The following is a 21,214-nucleotide window of genomic DNA, read 5'->3' on the forward strand; positions in this document are numbered from 1 at the left end:
GGCTGAGGACTATGATTTGCAAACTGTGTGGTCAGAGAAGATGTCAGGGAGAAGATGGCATTTGAGCAAAGACATGAAGGAAGAAAGACAGCAGTCACACACACACATCCAGGGGAAGTGTTGTAGGCAGAGAGATTACCAAGTACCTGGTGAAAGGGGAGGAGTGTGCCATGAAGTTTTGAGGAGCAGCACAGAAACCAGGTGAGCAAGGAGGAGATGTTATCAGGAAAAGTCCTGGGGGCCGCCTTAGGTAGCATCTAGCAGGACATGATAAAGGCTTGTCATACTACTCTAAGAGAGGTGGAAAGTCATCAAAGCGGGCAAGTTTTTAGCAGGATAGCGATATGGTATGGCTTATTCTTTAAAGCATCATTGGGCAGCTACACTGAAAATAGGTTGTAGGGGTCAAGGGTAGTAGCAGATAGACCAGGTAGCGAAGCTTTGCAATAAAACCACACAAGAGACAGTGCTGCTGACCTCAGGTTTGAAGGGAGTGATTATAAAGTGCTTGTAACAGTTCCTGTCACATGGTATTATAGTTAGTATTATCTTTCTTATTATTTTCAACACCAATATAAAAATATAAAATGCCCATATTTCCTACACTATGTTTCCAATTATTATGACATATTCTGATGTTGATTATTCAACTTATTTTCAGTAAAATTATTTATAATGTGGTTATGGATCTTTAAATCCATAGATTTAAGTCAAAATCCAAAAGATTTAAATCAAGATCTTTAAATCTTTTACTTTGAAAAGTTGCAGAAGTTCCTATTGGATTAGATTTGCATGATATTTCTAGGATATGTCTCTTAAATATTTTCCCCCTTGTGGAATATATTTAGCTCATTTGAAATATAATTCGGTTCCAATCTGCAGTCCTTCTATATAGCAAGTCGAAGTGGTGTCATATGAAATAAAGGGAGAAGCTTGTTAAAGTTTTGGGCTTCTACACATTGTTTTTTCTTCCCCAGGAGCAGCAAAATTAGGGGTTAGGAGTGTGGTTACAATAGGTGTCATTCAGAATTATGAATGGGAGTCTTTGGTTGGAGATTCAAGTCTCTGAGAGAGGGACTGAGTGGGGAAGATGATGAAGAGATAGCTTTTTTTTTTTTTAAATAAAAGATTAAATCAGGAAAGCTAAATGTCCAGCTAGCTGTGGATGAGAGAAACTGAAATCAACCCTCCTATCCTCCCAGTTTCATGCTAGATTGGAAAATTGGCCACTGGGTCTCAGGGAGTCTAAGGAAAACATTACGCATACTACAAATGAGTAAGAATTCTTGAGAATCTCTCCAGTAATTTGCAGCCTGAAGTGGCATTAGGCAGTTATCTAAATCAATTCCAACAATAACCTAAGTGTAGGTGTAAATATAGACATTAATTCACTTAAGAAATATTTGCTGAGCATGTTCTCTATATAAGAAACTCTTCTAGGAACTAAGGATACAGAGATAAAATAAAAAGTCCCCTCCTCATGGAACTTACATTGTAGTGGGGGGTCAGGACAGCTGATAAACATGTATGGAATTGAATATATAATATAATGTTATGTAGTAACAAGGGCTAGGCAAAAAACATGAAGTGGGATAAAGGAGTGAAGAGTGACAGGAGTGCATTTTGATTAGGTTGCTTGGGAAAGAGATCTCTGAGGAAGCAACATAAGAATGAGACACAAATCCATCAAAGATGTAAACCATAGTCCTAGGGAAAGCATTCCAGGCAGAGAAAAGTCCAAGCACAAAGGCTCTAAGGTGGGAATATTTCTAGTTTGTTGTAGGAATAACAAGGGGGACATGTGACTCCCTACCATGAGAGAGTGAGGAGAACAAGGGCAGGGGATGAGGCTGATGGGGAAGGATGTGGGTTTCCATGCCATGGACAGCCATGGGTGGTTGAGACCATTGAAGTGTTATGATCTGAATTTCATTTTGGAAAGATCATTTTGTGGTGCAAGGAGAGAAAGGAAACACAGGTAGAAACAGTAGGTCTAATCAGGCAGCTACTGTAGGCACCCAGGGGAGACCTGGGCTTGGATATCTTGGTAGTGAATAAATCTGATCTATAGGTAGAGGTGACAATATTCACTCATATGAGAGAAAAAAAAAAAGAAAAGGGAGGTTTGGCAAATGAATAGCTGTGTGAGTGGTGATATTTCACCCAACAAGGAATGTAAAGTCAGGAGAGTGCAGCTGGAGTGCAAGGGAAAGTTTTTCAAAATTCGTAAGATAGGTTGCTTTCTTGTGTTCCCCATAAAGTCCACAACACTTCTGAGACATAAAAAGCAATTTCTATTGTTCCAAAAAAATAGTATAACTTGAGACAAAATGGAAGCGGGCCATTTAACTTTACTCTGTTAAGATAAGCATATATATGGTTTATCACAATAATTCTCAAAGAACGTCCTGTGTCCCATTGGTGGGCTTTAAGGGGGGCTTTCCACATAACCTCAAACTGATTGAAATATACAGAAGGTCCCTCTCAACTTTAATGCAAAATCAGGCCTTATCCCATAGACCTATCTTATTTTTACTTGTAACTAAGAAGTTTTTGTTGTTGTTGTTGTTGTTGTTTGGGTTTTTTTTTTTGTCTGTCTGTTTTTTTTGTTTGTTTTTACTAGCAACCTATGATAGTAACATTTGGTATTTATATACCAAAAATACCAAGTTGCTAGAGCATCCTGAAGGCCAATTTAGTTTTATACTCAAAAGTGTTGACAATGCTTGACAATATTCCCTCAGTTTAAGGGGAAGATAATTTGTTATAGGTGAGCCAGAAATGTCTAGAGTTGGCCTGGATTTTAAAATTTGCAAAAGAGTGAAGGAGCCCGTGTCAATAGTTATTAATATGTAACATAATCCTGCTCTTATGAGGACATTCACATATTGAGGGATCATCACTCTTTGAATGTGAAAAAGTTAAAAAGTTAGTATCCTACTTTAATCTGTTTAAAAGATGCTTTCAAAAAATTAAAAAAAAAACTAAAAAAAAGTTGCTCAAGGTATTATAGAATTTCAGTAAAGAAGAAGTTTCAGTATTTTGAGTTTTGAAGAAATGATTATATCAGGAACCAAAACATGGAGTTGTGAGGCTACTTGTGAATGCATTTCAAAAATCATAAGCTGGAAGTTGTGGATGAAACCCAGCAATTAGTCCCTGATGGTAAGCTTGAAGACATTTAGCCACTGGTGTAAAAAAGCCATTTTCTTTTATTAAGGTTTTTGCTTTGCCTAAGAAAGCATGAAAGAGATTTAAGAAAGTTTGTTTCCATAGCTGTAATAAATGTAGTCACACATGTGACAAATGAGTCCCCGTAAGACCTGAAATGATTAGCTTCATGATGTTCTCCGAGCCTGTCTTACCCAGGGATGGTGTAGAAAATGATCTGCCTTCTGACCATGCTGCACACATGGGATAGGAAAGTGCATTGCTAGAGCCTGGTGGTACATTCCTGAACTTCTGCCTGAGTCCTGATCCCCCTGCATCCTTAGAGGCAGCAAGTCCAGAAAGACACTGGGAGGATACTACTGAAGCAATTGTTTAATATAATAGTTCTTTTTTTCTTGCTTTAGCCATCGTTTGGTTTCTGTGATTTTTTTCATGCAAAGTCCTTTCATTATTCTTAATAGTAATGTTTTTGTATACCTCTTGTTTCCTGTGATTTCTCTTTTGAAGAGACAGCTTAACAATCTAAAACTATTTGCCTTCCCAAGGGGCAGCTACCTGAAAAGTAAACTTTTAATGAAGGGCAAAATTTTACTCCCAGTTCATGAGATTATGAAGTCTTGAAAATGTGAAGGGTCTCATAACAATGAAGTCCCTAACTGAAAGAAGGGAGAAACAACACCATTTTCTATTACCACTGGGAATCCCAGTGTACCATTACAAGGAGGGAAGTCTAAGGGCCCAGGGTAGGCCATCCCAAAATGTGCCACAGTGGTGTATTGATTATTTTGAATTGAAGTTACTTGAAAAACAACCAGTGCAAGGAGACTCAAAGCCTCTCCTGTCACCCTGAAAGCAGGAAACAAATCTCCCATATGAAAAATACCCTAATTGGCCTAAGAAGTGAAAAGACATCCCTATCACCAGAGATAGGGACTTTAAAGTCTATAGAAAGATGTAGAAATAACAGTGGGTATTACAAATAAGTGATGGAGCACTAAATTCTACAATATTACGCTGTATGTTAACTAACTAGAATTTAAATAAGAATTTGGGAAAAATAAGTTTTACATAATGGATTGTTCAGAAAAAATAAAAATTTAATTGAGTTTTATAAAAAAAAGAAAAAAGAAGAAATAAGCTGTTACCTTTTTTAATAATCTACTGCTTCAACCCAAATTCCACTTGCAATCCCTTGTTGATTAACACTCCCAAACATCTGTTTTCCTTATCCTGTAAATTCCTTACAAATGTATTGTTTGTTTGAATAAAATGTATAAAAGCTGCCTGACTCAGTCATTTCCTTGGGTCTCAATCTCATTACTGGGTCTCTGTATCCAGGTAATAAAACTTCATTGTTGTTATTTCTCCTGTTAATCTGTCTCATGTAAATTTAGCTCTTGGCCCAGTTGGAAGACCTTGAAATGTAGAGGAAGAATCCTCTCTCCCCTGTGGAGGCATAGCAAAAAGAATCCTGTGACAGCTAATTTTGGGAAGTATTTATAAATTAAGGCTTTGTGAATTATTAGAATCAGATCACTTTAGAACAACTTAAATTCACAAAATTGCATCTGGGCCAAAGTACAGTTACTACCCACTTCAGAGCTAGAATGGTTACACTTAAATTTCTGTTGTCATTCGCTAGCTGCAAGGTCTTTGGCAAGTTAGTCACTCCATGTCTCAGGTTCCTCATCAGGAAAATGAAGATCCTAATGGAATCAACCAAATAGGGTAGATTACATGAATCAATAGGTGGAAAACACTTAGGAAAGTGCCCAATGTCTCAAATTGGCAAATACTATGAAAGCATTAGCTTTGTTATAATTTGCTAGTTCTTCAAGACTAGATTTTATGTTGTACTAAGTCAGTTTTCACCTGAAAATTACTAAATTGCCTCTCTCTTAGATGACTTCTGGAAATATGAGGATAATAAGATCTAAATTGTAGGCTTGGTCTGGTGTGTGTGTGTGTGTGTGTGTGTGTGTGTATACCTGGGTTAAATCCAGTAAATGCTTGCCACTGTTTTCATTTATTGTTATTTTGTTGCAATCTCAAAGCATGCTACTTAAGGTTTTTTTGTTTGTTTTTGTTTGTTTGTTTTTGTTTTAGGGATATAAAAAAAGTGACTATTTTAGTTCTTCCACACCATTTAAGGAATTCACACATTTGTTTACTCTGGAAAGCATGCAATTGTGTTTACAAAAACATATGGATGTTTACTATAAATGCTTCATTCCTAAGATCTGCTTTCACATGTGCATATCAGGCATAATGATAATATTTTAACCCTGGTAAAGTATTGCATGCTATATAAATGTGTATAATGTGCTTCACAAGATCATTTTCATCCTCAAGTTAATTATTTGAGCAAAATGCAAATATTTAATTGAATGAAAAAATTGATCCTATACATATTTATTTGCTCTATCTATTCTCAGAGTAAATTCAGTATGATTACTACGAGCATAATTTCAACTGACTTCTATGAAGAAGATTTAACAGTCACCTGAAGTAACAGCCTGCAGCTCTTATTATGGAAAGCCCCTGAAAGGAGCTTGCAGAATCTTGGGAGGATTTCTTAAATCTTATAAAAAAAAAAAAAAAAAAAAGAGGGGGTGGGGGAAGAAAGTAAGAGAAGATTTCACCTTAAAAAGAAATCTGAAAATGTAGCATTAGAAATGGAAGAGTTCTCAATCTATTGACATATGAAACTCTTACTACGCATACTACGCTTTCATTGATCATTTGATATTATTATGTGTCTCATTTCTACAGTACTTAAAAATTGCTACATATTCTAAGGTACCAAAAACAACTGAAAATTGAGATGTAAATTTTTTTTTTAAAGATTTTATTTATTTAACAGAGAGAGATCACAAGTAGGCAGAGAGGCAGGCAGAGAGAGAGAGAGGGAAGCAGGCTCCCTGCTGAGCAGAGAGCCCGATGCGGAACTCGATCCCAGGACCCTGAGATCATGACCTGAGCCGAAGGCAGCGGTTTAACCCACTGAGCCACCCAGGCGCCCGAGATGTAAATTTTTGTAATTTAAAAGTAATTACAAAATTATTTCTCTAAAGTGATCCCACACTGACAAGGGATAACATCAATGCATTAAGAGAAGCTAGAATACAATATGGTGTGGTTCACCACTGGAAAATACAAGCGAGGTTACTTGATTTTATTTCTACCAAAATGAATCTTGAAAACCACTGATTAGACGTCTCCTCTTTTCAATGTATTGTTTAGAGGCTAGAGTAAAGGACAGAAGTACTGATGAAAAATAAATGGACCGCGACGGGTTTTGTGAATCCCAGATCTTGCTGTTAGTATGTTCATAAACAATATGTGAATGTTACAGTCCACCAATTTTTTGCCCTCTTTAGAATAGTGTAAGCCAAAATACTTTACATAAAATGCATGTTTTTTTTTCTTGCCTTGTTTTTCTGCTTTGTTACATTCAAGTTATACTATGTTTTTGATATTATAGCAACTTGGAGTTTGTACCACTAAATGGGACTCTATAAAGGACCTCTGATACTGTACTGTACTTTCTTTTATTTATGTTTTTAAAATAAAAAAAAAAATCTACCCTTGAGGGTAAACAAAGACTCAGAATTGCACAGTTTTAACTCATTTGCAATGTGGCTTGTTCGACATTACATAGAGTACACGTGTATCACTCATAAAACAAAATCTCCAGTTCTTGTACTACTTCTAGAATTTCAAAAATTTTAAGACTTGCATTTCATGACACTTTAAGAAAATAGGTAGCTTTATAGGCCACCTTACTTAATCTGGGATTTTTATGTAATTAAAAAAATTCTAGACAAAGACAAGTGAACAAAATCACTTGAGGAGTCACATGGGAGACTCTCATTGCTTTTATTTTTTTGAAAAATGCCTTATCAAAATTTACCTATCTATGAGAATGATCACTAGTGATTTTATAATACTATTTATCAACTTTCTTATAATAATCTTTATTAGCAATTTTCACCAAAAAGTTAACTCTTTTAAAATCTTTATTCATGTACCCTATTTTGGAGCTCCTTTAGTGGATTGTGTTAGTCCTGCATCCAATATTGAATTATACTCACACCCTCACAGACACACGCACATTCATGGATTAAAAAAAAAACAAACAAAAAAAACAAAACCTGAGAAACATGGGACAGTAATGTGTGTTACTACAAAATTGGAAAACATGTGAAAGATAAAGGAAACTAGAAAAAGAATTACTCACACAGCTGTGGATGACCTTTCCATCGTTTCCATGGACTCTCCTATCCATCTGTATTCAGCAACAGCTGAAAATGATCATGCCATTAAATTTTCTCAAAATCCAAGATATTCTGTTTCTCACATGTGACCCTCTTTTTTGTGTTCAGAACATGAGTTCCACTTGCAGTGCTACCTAATTTGCTGTGTAGCTTTAGGCAAAGCACCTAGCCTCTTTGAACTATACTGTTTCTTAATATGAACATTTGGGTTAAAATATTGGTATCTGTCTACTCATAGGGTTGCATGAAGATCCCAACAGGAGGATTAAATCAACTCTAAACATGTACATAGAGTTTATATGAGCAATACTTAGCTAGACACACAGTATTAGATCTAAATAATTTTCATTCCTAGGAGTAATCCGTGGTTCTTTAGGTTTTATAGACATCTACTTCTATTTTATTTATTTGTTCTGGAACCTTTGTTTAATATTCCCATTGTGAGCAATGGGCATGCAGCTGAGGTATTCATAAGGGATTGTTTCAGTGGGGATGTGTGGAAGGAATAGGTTTTTGGGTCTCACTTTCTGTACCTGCCCTCGTTGTCGAACTTTCTGGAACCTAATCAAGGGATGACAGCTTTAGGTGCATAAAGCCTGGAGGAATAAGATTTAGACTCTTCTCTGCTTCTCAGGAAGTAAGTCCTAGAGATGCAGAGGAAGGGGGACCCTCTTACACTGTTGATGGGAATGCAAATTAGTTCAGCCACTCTGGAAAACAGTATGGAGGTTTCTCAAGAAGTTAAAAGTAGAACTACCCTGTGATCCAGCAATTGCACTACTAGGTATTTACCCGAAGACTATAAAAATGCTAATTCAAAGGGATGCATAAACTATGATGTTTAGAGCAGCATAGCCAAGTGGGGAAAGAGCCCAAATGTCCAGTGACTGATGAATAGATATAGAAGTTGTGGTATATATATACACACACACATATGTATACATATATGTATATATATATACACGATGTACATATATATGTGATATTATATATTTAAATACATACATGTATAATACAAAATATTACTCAGCTGTAAAAAAGAATCCAATCTTGCCATTTGCAATGATGTGGATGGAGCTAGAGAGTATTATGTTAAGCAAAACAGGTCAGTCAGAGAAAGACAAATACCATATGATTTCACTCATATGTGGAATTTTAGAAACAAAACAAATAAACATGAGGGGAGAGAAAAAGAGAGGCAAGACAAGAAACAGACTCTTAACCACACAGAACAGTGGTTACTGTTCTGTACTGTACTGGAGGGGAGGCGGGCAGGGGGATGGGTTAAACAGGTGGTGGATATTAAGGAGGGATTCTGTGGTGAACGCCAGGTACCAGGTTTTGTATGTAAGTGAAGAATCATTAAATTCTGCCCCTGAAACTAATACCGCACTGTATGTTAACTAGCTGGAATTTAAATCAAAATTTGGAGAAAGTAAATAAGTAAATAAAACTTAAAAAAAAAAGACATACGTCCTAGAGAGGGAGCTGCTGTGTCTGCTTGGAGTTGGGGGCTCTTTTTTCCAGTCTTCAAAAGCCAAAGAATGAGGTAATTCTGAGTCCCTTCCTTTGGGATTACCACTCATCTCCTCAGGCTAAATAGCATCACCATTCTTGGCCCTCTAAGAAATGCCAGGTTCCTCAAGACATATTTTAGATAGTTTTTCTCTAGGTCCTCAGCATTTCTCAGACTATAATACAGGGACTGTGCCTGATCATATAGTTCTAACAAGCCCACAAATTCTACCACATATTAGAATGGCACCAGGGACAAAACTCTATCAACAAGACAGAGCGTAGTGCCTGCAGAAGATGGTCTGTCTAACTTGTTAATCTTTTTGTGGACACTGCCTTTAAGCTCTCAGGGTCAGAAGATGACACACATTTTATAAACTTTTTATGATTACAGTTTCACTGTATAGTATTTGGGTTGAAATTCTCTGCTATTTCTGCAAACATCAGCATAATTAGTGTTCTGAAAATATGCTATTGATATGGTTTGGAAAGTTTTAAATCTTGGATTGTACAAAGAGAAAAGGAAAAATTTTAAATATATATGTCCAGTCAATCTACAAAGCGATCTTTAAATATTCTCATATATTCTGCCCTCAAAAATCCTTATTTTCCATTCAGACAAAAATCATGTAATAATCCAAGAATATAGAATTATTAAAACATATAAATTCTAAAACTTGTGGCTTGTTCCTGGAAATAATTACATTGATTGAGGCACTGTGAATTTGTAGTAGAACGTTTTTGTGAGTTGCTGCAGGAGAAAACTCTTAGGCTTCATAAATTTAAATTGAGTGACTGAGAAAAAAAAAAAAAGAAAAGGTCTATAAAGCTATGAATACCTATTCTGGTAAAAGATGCAAAGATTTCAATAAAGAAATAATTGGTAATCTTGAATTCAGTGACAGAAAATTATAAATCTGTCTCTTATATGAAGTCTCCTGTGTGAAATATGGATGAGTTAAGGTTATAAAAAAACATGTTTACCAGCAGGAGCCTAAATCAACAGCTTTGAACATGATAGTTCAGAAAGTAACAGGGAGACACTATTCCTGACACGGGCAACACTAACCTTTCTTTAATTTTTTACTTTCCCACTCTAACCCTCTCTTCTCCTGCCCTGCCTTTCTGCCCTTCTCTACCTTTGTCCTTGGTTAAAATAAACCATCACAGCATTAAATCTGTCTCCCAAAGTTAATTACTGCAGTTATGTGTGAAAGCATTTAGTTGCAACACCTTCTCAATGGGTTTTAAAGACACAGTTTAATATTAGTTCCTATGGTGGTTGCTGTACATCTTCAAACCATAAAGACCATGTCAAGTGCTCAAAGGAATAATGAAATATTAATTTCGAGACAAAAAAATTAAGTGGCTTAAGGAAGAAGCTGTTGTCTATCCCATGAGTGGCTTTTAAGACATTGATATCAGTGCTTTGAAGATATCTATTCTTAGCCATTCAAACCACATGTAATAAGCCCTAAGTAACTGTCTACTCTCAACCGTGTAGCACACATATTGAAACCACCAATCCTTTCTCTCCGTCAGAGTGCAGCTACGAAGACAAGGCCCCCCTTTCTTACCTACAGTCTTGTATTTTTGACAGCATGAGGCTGATATGAAATATCTGCAGTCTTCTGCACACTGGAGAGGGAAAAAAGAAAAGGACATCTAGTCCTTAAAGAAATAGTAACACTTGTGTATTTTGTGGTAAGTACATATGGATTTGGTAATGCTTTTCCATACTTACTTCATTAAATACTTTATTTGTGAAAAGAAAATCCCAAAAGCCAAATGGAAACCTTTCCCTCATTCATTCATACAATGAATGGTCCTAGAGCATCTTTTGTGTGTTGCAGTTGATACATCAATGATCTTGCTTATCCAAAATTTAAGAAATAATGAAGACCAAAGTGGAAATAAGTTGTTGTTATAAGAAATGACTGAAAGGCCCCCAGCAATCCATAGATATTGAACAATAAGAAAGTTGTTTCAGGAAGTTAAACAAAATAACTTATTTGGGGCTACATATTGTGGGTTTTAAAATTGAAAGCTCCATCATAAATGTTACAATATTTTGATGATGGCATCGGCTTTTCTATTTTGCTGCCAATTTTCTTGCAAAGTAGGAGTATTTTGAATGCTTAATTGACTCTTAAATAACAATTATTTGTAAGTGGTTTGTGAGATTAGGGTAAAATGGGAGGGTGTATAGAGGGCAGTCACAATAAGGGCTGGCCGAAGCTTTAGGACAATTCTTGAAGAAGATGCTGGTGGAAATCCTGAGTAGATACGTGAACCAGCAAGCACTTAGAAAAGCCTCAAAGCAACAAGATAAGAGGCTGCTGGAGAAACACCATTTAAAGAATAAAGGCTTAAAGGAATCTCTTTTCTCATCAATAATTTTATAAAATATACATGGCCCACATGGATTATGTGCGCACATTATGTTGAGGGACATGATGTCATGAGAATATCTTTTCTGTTAATGTTCCCAGTACTCTTTGATAGAATCAATACTCACAGACTTAATTCACTAAAATATACATCTGTCTCCGATATAATGAAAGCTTATGGAACCCAAGTTTTTAAGGCTTTCCTATTTAATATTCAAGACCTAGATGAACAAATAGGATAGATACTCTGTGGATTCATTAGCAAATGCCTGCAACATACCACGTTTAATGCTCAGATTCGGTATCCATACTGGGATTGCCATTAGAAAGACCCACAATTTGACTTTACAGACAGAGCATGTTTGTAATCTTATGACAGTCTGAAAACACCCAGACTATCCAAGAATGTACTACTTCCAATTTTCATCTCTGAATGAGATGGACCCATCCCCCTCTAAAGTCTCTGCTCTTCATTTTGATGCTCTCCCATATTGAAATTCATTTGGTTTAAAAATTAGTTTATTTTTTCCTAAGACGATATGACAACTTCATTTTAATTTCTTTGCCGGGCTTCCATTTTAAAAGTCCCACTGGGAAGCAGATTGAGGAAACAGGATTGAATGTTGAATGATTCCATCTGGACTTTTGTCCACCCACAGGTAGAAGCAACTGCCAAAAGTAGAAGGAGGAGAAGGTTCCACAATGGCTGTGCTGTATCCACAGTGTTCACCTCTGGGTGGCATTTGTCAGTTTCCATCTAAAACCCAGCTAGTGTTTTTAGTGACACCTTTCCCGAGTTGTTACTTTGAGCATTCTCTCTGTATCATGCACTAGACACAATATATCCTCAGTAACTCATTTATTGTCCCAAATTTAGCAGCACTCAAAGTATGATTATTTGTTTCTTGGAAGAATGCACCTCAGCAAGGTCAAACTGAGCTAAAAATGGGATTTTTCTTTTTCTTTTTTTTTTTTTAACCTAGAGTGTCAATGTATTCAATACCCAAGAGATGTCTCTTCTCACTAACAAATAGAAAAGTAAACTTCAAGAAATGTATCACTCTGGTGTGTAATGTCGATGTGGGGGAGGCTGTGAGTAGGTGGGAGTACGGGGTTATGGGAACTCTGTATACTTTCTGCTCAATTTTGCTGTTAACCTAAAACTACTTTAAAATATAAAATCTATTTCAAAAGGAGGGGAAAATTAATACTCCATTTATATAAAGAAATGACACATTTGCATTTTAAAAGAGGAGAGATTTGGTTTCATGACTCAGGTTGATTTTATATTTGCCATCATTTAGTCTCTGAGGTACACTTACTAGTGAATTTAAAATCTTAAGCCAACTTTTTCCATTGTTGTTTGCTGAATGCAGCTTTCTCTGAAGTTGTAATCACCATGCAGAAAATTGTAAGGATGTTATATGTAATTTTCAGCCTGAACAGCTGAATGAATGAGGACATTGAATTATAAAGATGGCAATGTAGAAATATAAAATTTTGGCTTTTGATATTTTTATGTACATATTGTAATATGGAAGAGAAACGACACGAAGATAAATATGTATAAGGAAGGAGAGCGTAGGAATAATTGGGAGACCAATCTTACTGAAAACAAACTCACCATTGAAGACTGTTGGTTTTCTCTTTCTTATGTGTTCATGATCTATCCCTGTTTTAGTCACCATTTTGTTAATGAAAAATTTTTTTTTGGTCATATCATGATCTAGAGGACACCAAATCTAAAGTAGAAATGATATTCAGTGTTAGAGCCTTAGACTGTATATTAATGTCAAAAGTATATTTGATAAATTGTAAATCAAAAATCAAACTTACTCATCAAAAAAACAAAACAAAACAAAACAAAACCCGAGCATGGATATAGTTGAGTCACACTCACCCAAACAAACACATAGCTTAGGAGTAAGAATTTATAGAGACAGAATCTTTTCTAGTCTTCATCCCACATATATATTGCATGCAATCACTCAAGATTTAGAAACCAGAAAACAGAATTCGCAATGTGAGACTTGGTGTTCAGAATGTTGAACAAAGAATTTGACACTGTTCATTGCTTCACAAACAGAATTTTCAGAATCCCAGACAGCCAAAGGCTCGTACTTCGCATAGAATGACATGCTTAGATCTAAGAGAAAAAATTCAACAGCGCTGACAGTGTCTTGATGTTATAGAGTCCTATGTGGTAAATGGACTTTTCTCCCCCACCCCAATTTTTGTGATTTCCCAAACTATAGATTTCTTTTAAATCTACTTAAAATATGCAGGTTTGTTTGTTTGTTTCTTTTTTCAGGTTCTTTTGTAGACTAAGGTGATTCTAGGTCCACATAAGCTGTTTGAGGGATTCCTAAGTGCTGGAAGGGGCTAACTTGCCTCTGGTGTAGTCCAGATTCACAGAGAAAATTAGATGCCCTCACACTAGAGCAAAGGTGGTAGCTCTACACAGCGAAAGTGTAGGGCAGTTTCTCTCTTTTCAGCTCCTTTTCAGTTAGGTTAACAGTAAAAGTCGTGGACACGAAGAAAGAACAAAATAACAGCAAATCCAGACGACACTGGGATATTTGGTAGCTTGTAGGGGCCACCTGATTTCCTTCATATTTACAAAATAGAGGAGTGTAAGAAATAATTCACACTATATAAAAAATAGTCTTCTATAGATTTGAAACCCGCTGCCCATCACTGAAGAAGAGAACAAAGCATGAGATGTTTATACAAACCCAAACCAAAAGAGATGACCCTAGTCAAAGATAGCACATGAAACCACAAAGACACAGAAGAAGGGATAAAGTGGGAATCAATATGTAACAGTGCAAAAAGAAAAGTTTGAATTTAAATCCAAGCTGCTAAATACTGGATGAGCAAGTTCATTGTTCTCTTGAAAAAGAAATCTCTACTTCAGCATCAAGAAAGCCCCTTTAGGCTTTGACTATTTTCACACTACCCAATTAAACCGTACTGGCACATACTAATGAAGGTAAACAAGAAGGCGGGGCACTGGGAGACCAAGGGTGGGGAGTGGGGGTTGAGAGAGAGACAGAGGGGGCGGGTAGAGAGGAGAGGAGGATCAAGCCTCTAGGTTTCTAAGTACTTTCTTTCTTTTTCCAAGACCTTAGAATTTAAAGTTCCTGAAAAGCAGAGTTCTCAAACTACTAAAGAATTCATTATTTTCTTTTGTTTTTGCTAATTTCATTTGACAGTACCAGTAGCCCTAGCAGAAATCTCAGAGTGATCGTTCAAACAGGAGCTAAGAGAAAAGGTTAGAGGAAAAGAGTGAGAAAAACAAAACCAAGTGTAATCCAAAAACCCAAACCAGAACAAATAGGCTAACTTAGTCAGTCCAGGTGAGTTTGTCTGAAGGGTTCCCTCTCCTCTCCAGCCCCCATCAGGCTTTCGCCGCTGCAGCTGCCTTTCTCAACTGCCTGTGGCATTAACTCTTCAAAGGTGAATGTTCCAGTCAGATGCCAAGCATACCTGAGATCACTTATGATGGGCACGATTAGCCATGCTCCTTCTCCACAGTAACCGTGGGGGTCTTTACCACAATGAGAAATGGAACTTTAAAAACTTACTCTGATTTACAACTATGCACATCCTCACAACGTCGTAATAAAGAGGCTACATGATGAAACCTGACAGGATGTTAAGCTTCCTGCGCAAGTGTGGACAGCTGAAGAGGCAAGAAATAATACAGTTGTCACTGCGCTGTTTCACCTCAACACGGAGCAAACAAAAAGAGCGTTGTTAATCAGTTCAACTCTTCGGCTGGGTAATCCTAAACCAGTAATTGAGAAATGGGAAAACCATACGGCTTCACCTCTGTGATTCATAAAACACATGAATATTCATACCATCTCTTTTGGTCAAGAGGCATTCTACGTGCTCCTAGGCAGGCTTTGAAAGAGGAATACAAATAGTTTCTTGCTCCGCAGTAAAATACTGCTTCCCTTTTAAGGCCCATTTTCTCCTATTAAAAGTGAAGTTTAGCAATACACAGAGGACAGTAAACACAGTGAATGTAGGTAAATGACAAATGGTTCCGCGGGAAGTGCTGTATTTTTGCTTTTTCATACAGCTGCATTTGGAAAAATATTAAATCCATAAAGAAAACGGAATACTTACACTACCAGAAAAAGTGGCAATAACACATTTTCACCCTGGAAATACTTAGTCTGTGCATTATAAGAATCATTTATTTTTTCAATAAAATCTTAACATGAGAATTTCTGATATGCTGGAGACAAATAGTTTAGCCTGTGGATGGAGCTAAAATAATTTCCATTATAATGTTGATATAAAATACACTGAGGTTCATTCTTAATAAAATCAGCTTAAAAAGTACTTAAAAATAAAGTTTATGGTATTTGTACCAATTAATTTTACCTTTAAGAAAGGTATGGAAATTCTAGTGAAATAAACTCAACATACATATCAACACAAGTTTAGGTACTAAGGCATATAAGTTAAAATGCTATAAATACAAGTACATTTTAAGCACATCTGCAGTTAGAGAACCTATGGGAAACCATTCATACAAAATGAAGAGTTTATTCACAGCTTTATCCTTTCTAGAAATTGATGTTCCTATGTGACTTTTCCTTAACTCAGAGCACCTGTTGCTATAGCTCATCTACAGTATAAAAAATCATCTATTACCTCAGACCTCAAAGATAAAAGCAAATGAAGAACCAAAAATAATTGAAAGGAGTGGTATATGTAGCTATGTAAAAATATCAAAATGTTCAATCTAAGGGTATTTTACAACATCATTTAGAATACCAGCTAAGTGCTGACCAAACATGGCCATCCACAAAATAAGGGTTAATAAAATAAAATAGGATAAGCCCATATGATGACATCCTAGGCACCAATTAAGTCATACATGTAAGAATCTTTAATGATATGTACAGAGTCTCATGTTATATATTTATTTTTAAAATGGATTAAAATGCATATATATATATATATATATATATACACATATACACGTGTGTGTGTGTGTGTGTATGTGTGTGTGTGTGTGACTAATCCACAGGTTTTGGAAGATTTTTCAATTCCCTCCTCCCTGTAGTTTTCTTCGAATACATTAATTCTGCCTACCCACTCTATTCAACTCCCTTTCTCTGAATTTCTGCTTGAGAGTTTGATTTAAAATGTCTTTTCTTTCATCATGTTAGTTTTGTATCTCCAACTAAATCATATGCAGTTTGAAGATGGGGAAAAATTACATATATATATGTATTTATATATACATATGTATATATGTATATATGTATTTATATATTATTTATATATAATGTATGTATATATGTATTTATATATATAAATTACATATATACACACATACATACATACACACATATATATGATTTCCAATGAAATATTGCACATAATAAAGTGTCAATGTACTCTATTCTTTGACTTTTCTATTATTTGGATCCTAATGATATTTAAAAATTAATTCCCCTAGCACAACACATGGAAAGAAAGAACCTTTCCAACATGTGTGACATTATTTTTCTTTTCACTCTTCATCAAAAGGAGACAGAATTTAAAGCAATTCAGTGATCCATTTTCTGTTTTACTGATAACTTTTTCAACAAGGTTTATTTTACATATAAAATAGAAATAGAAATAACCTTTCCTAAAAGATAATACAAGCTTTTGCACGAAATATAAAAATTCAGAAGAAATGAAAGTCTCTTGCCAATTCCTACTCTTCACAGCAATAACTACCGTTAGTAGTTTGATGTATAATTTTAGACTGTATTTAACTGTCTCTAAAGCTTCCCCCCCCAACATTTTATTATGAAAATTTTAAAAAATTAAAAACATACAGAAAAGTTGAAAGTATTATACAGTAAACATCCGTATACCCGCAATGGAGCTTTACCGTATTGTATCCTAAGCTTTTTGTGTTTCAAAAAATTGTGCATCTTATTTCTTAATCATTAAATGGCTTTTATTTTACAGTTATGAAAAGTATGTCATGAAAGGAATCCTCCCATAAGAAGAAAAGAGTCGTTTGTATTTTTTCCTGGTTCTCTGAGGACTTCAGCCTTGGAGTGAAACACAGTGAGAGCTTGACAGAAAGGGAAATGTGTATCCTGTCTATTTAATGAACCCCCCAACCCAAACCAAAGAAACAGAAAACTTTATATGTGCACTTAAATAAAATAGGTGTTACTGGATTGCTTTACCAAGTGCTTGTGTTTCCATAAATGTTGCCAACATCTACTGCAGTCTTCTAGGAGCAGTCCCATAAGGATGGTTTGTAAGAGCTACAATACATCCAATTGTATCATAATTGGGGCCAAAAAGCAGCTACAGTTTCCTACAATTGCTTATTTATGCACTTGCTGTTTTGGGTTGTCTACAAGCTGCGTAACAAATCTTTAAGCAAACTTGAGGACAGAAATTCTAGAATCCTAGAACGAAGACTTAATAGCTCTTAATTTAGCCAATGGCAGATAGTTAAATAGAGTAGGCAGAGTAATGGCAATTTTTTGAAAAAAGTCTTTGTATTTTTAGTACAGCGTAGAGCGTTAAATCTAAAAGGTTCATTACCTCAGTTTTCTTATCTACAAAAATGTGGTTAAATATGGTGCCTCTCACAAATATATTTGTGGGATAACAAATGAGATAACAATTAAAGCCTGTAATACAGAGACTACCATATAATAAATAATCAGTACATATTAGTATTGGCTTCCTGGTGCTGTTTTCATTTTTTCAGTGACAATTTTTCTGTGATTATACTATATCACTAAAAAATAACTAACCATATGTATTACACACACACACACACACACACACACACACAAATATATATTAAAACTATTTCATCAAAATATATAGGTATTCTTCCAGGTCAATTATAAATATTACAAGAGTGTTGAACTATGTCTACAAATAGAGTGTATATTTTGATTCAAAGTCAAAAGTTTGGGTTGCACTTGAGGAAGAGAGAGAGGGAGGGAGACCTATGTATAAACATATTATCCCTTCATTCAGCAAGGAAAATGGTTCAAATTCTGTCCACTAAGGCACTACAGGTGGCAGGTTTATGAATAAGGTAAAATGCCACAGATGTGAGAATTTACCACATATCATGAGAGTTACATTCTACCTTTCAGAGTAAGCAGGACCTAGTAAATTTAGAACAAGATCTTTAGAAGAAATTTTCTATATGTTCCATATGTTATAATATATAGAATATATAATATATATTAATATAGGATATGTATTATATATAGAAATTCTATGTATTTTAGATATACTTATACATGCATGTACACGATAGGCTTACTTGTGAATATGAGTTTTAGTCCTATTTGATATTTTGGTCCAATGTCTTTTTAGTGAATCACATCACTTTTTCCCCTTTAACAATTGCTCTCAATGATTGTTTTGAATTAATAGCAATAAAATATTTAAGAGGCAACTTTAAATGGTTTTTTTTTTTGTTTTAATCTTTTAATTTTTGTTAAATTTGAAATTTGCTTATTCTTCCTAATTTAATCAGTTTAGGAGTGGACATGTCCCCTTGGAATTTAAGAAAATTACAAGGACTCTCCCAGCAATGCTTAGGAACCCATTGAGACTGTGCTCATTTTTAGTGATGAGGATTTAAATAAGTTTGGAAAGAGAATTAGGTACATAACTGAGAGAAAGCTCTAAGACTGAACTTTGAGACATTCACTTACTAAAATTATAACAGACATTATTAACTGACATTTAATGTGAATAGCTCTGGGCAGATCCAGACTCAACCTATTTTTGCCCGTGAACACTTTGCTGACAGATTTAATGGACACCTTTGTAAATTATTTTAACTGGTATTAACAATACCAGATCCTTAAGACCCCTCAAACCTTATCCCACAGATTGACTCCTAATGGATTAACTGAACAGCAGACAAGACCTGCCAAAGCATTAGCATTTCTTTACATTTCAGTTTTGGCTTTATGCTAAGATATCAATGTTTACTTTAAAACTAAATCCAGTCTCTGAAAAATATTTATACTTTATGTGCCAGTAACATTGTCTCACACCATGGCACAGGTAATTATATCTAATGGAAATCGGCGGTGATAAACTTGCTTTGTAATTTTCTCAGAGATGCTAGCCGTATATGGAACACATGCTTTTTCAATCCATTATTAAAAACATCTGATACATCTGTAAGAACTGGAGTTTCTCTTTTCCTCTTCTCTAGTGTCCTGAACACTGGGAACAGTTACGAATACAACATTTTAAAAGGCTGTTTTTTTTTTGTTTTTTTTTTTTTTGCTTTGTTTTGTTTCTCTTCACACACACACACACACACACACACACACACAAAACCATGAAAGAAGCTTTTACAGGAAGTAACAAATACTCCTAAATGACATTTCATTAAAAATGTGTTCCCTTGGAAAGTGGACAGAACTAAAAGCCATGCTTTTACTTGGCAGAAAAAGTAGTACAGCAGGCAATGTGTGAAACTAAGGAGCATCAAAACCTACTTGCCATGGATGTGAGCAGCATTCTGACCTCGAAAATAAAAAGGCAAAGGAATTTTACATGTGCTTTGATATCTTTTAAAGTAAAATTTCAGTAGAATTCCCATTTCAAGAAAAGAACAAACAGAAAACACCGAAATTGTATAAACTATATTAATACAAAGCTACCGGATCTTTTCTTGGTCTTTTTTTGTTTGGTTTTGTCATTTTTAGAATTCTACATTATGGTCATAAAAGCTAAAGGTTTTTGTTTTTTTGTTTTAAAGAAAAAATGATTTGGTTATGCACCGGTGCTAAATATGTCAATTCTCAACTCTGGATAGATCAGTGATATTATATCAGTCTTTTCCTTGTATACCTTTTTCTCTTTTTTTCCTTATTGGATTTTGTTAACCCTCTCAAATGTTAACTGTGATTAACTGGAAAATAAGAAGAAGAACTTTAAAGTTGTAAGACAGTGGCCAAAATAATTAATACTTCAGGTCATTCTTGCTTAAGACATCTGCTTCTGGCTATTCTTACCCAAAGGACAAATGATTAATCAGAGTCATTTCCTTCTCTTCTAGATAAAAACATGCCCAAGTCATCCTTCCCAGGCCCCCCTCCTAAATCCTAAAAAGGAAGATTAAAATTGTCATTGAGAAATCTTGCGTCTGTGACAAGCTTTAACATACTCAGTAAACGAGTTTGCAAAGCAGAGTTAAAACTCTACTGGAATGGCATTGCCAAGTTGTTTTTCAAGGTTACTTTCTCTTCATTAAAAACTTTGTAAAATAATAATGAAGAAGAAACGGCTTCCCATTAAGGAAAGAATAAGATTACTTGTCAGCTTTACTGCTCCCTTACTCGAACTTTCTCTTGGTTTGAGGGTAATGCCAGCTTGTGTTCTGTAAGAATTCTTTGCATCACATTCACTGTAAACAGAAAAGAGCCATAATTACGCCATATTTGATCCATATCAAAGCAACTGATCCATGTATCGATTTACATAAAGTAAAGCACATAAAACATTTTTGCTTTTCATCCTTACTTCACCACTTTCTAAGGAAAGTTTCCTTTTGCATACTTCATTTGAATACAAAACCCTCCCGTTGAAATTTGTGATGTTAAACAAACCATACCAGTCATTCAACTTTTTAATTAAGGATTCAGTGTTCCATCCCTTTTCAGACATTAAAATTCAGGTGCAGTCATTAATCTTTCTAAACGAATTCACCTGTGGCTAATACTGATGTATTTTCTATGAGGCTTGTCATGGGCTACATGCGGCATGCATAACCACTCTACAGTTAATTACACAAGGGATTATCGTTAGTGTCATAAAGATAAAGCCTTGCTCGCA

The sequence above is a fragment of the Lutra lutra genome, chromosome 4 (genome assembly GCF_902655055.1).
Source record: "Lutra lutra chromosome 4, mLutLut1.2, whole genome shotgun sequence".
Taxonomy (NCBI): domain Eukaryota; kingdom Metazoa; phylum Chordata; class Mammalia; order Carnivora; family Mustelidae; genus Lutra; species Lutra lutra.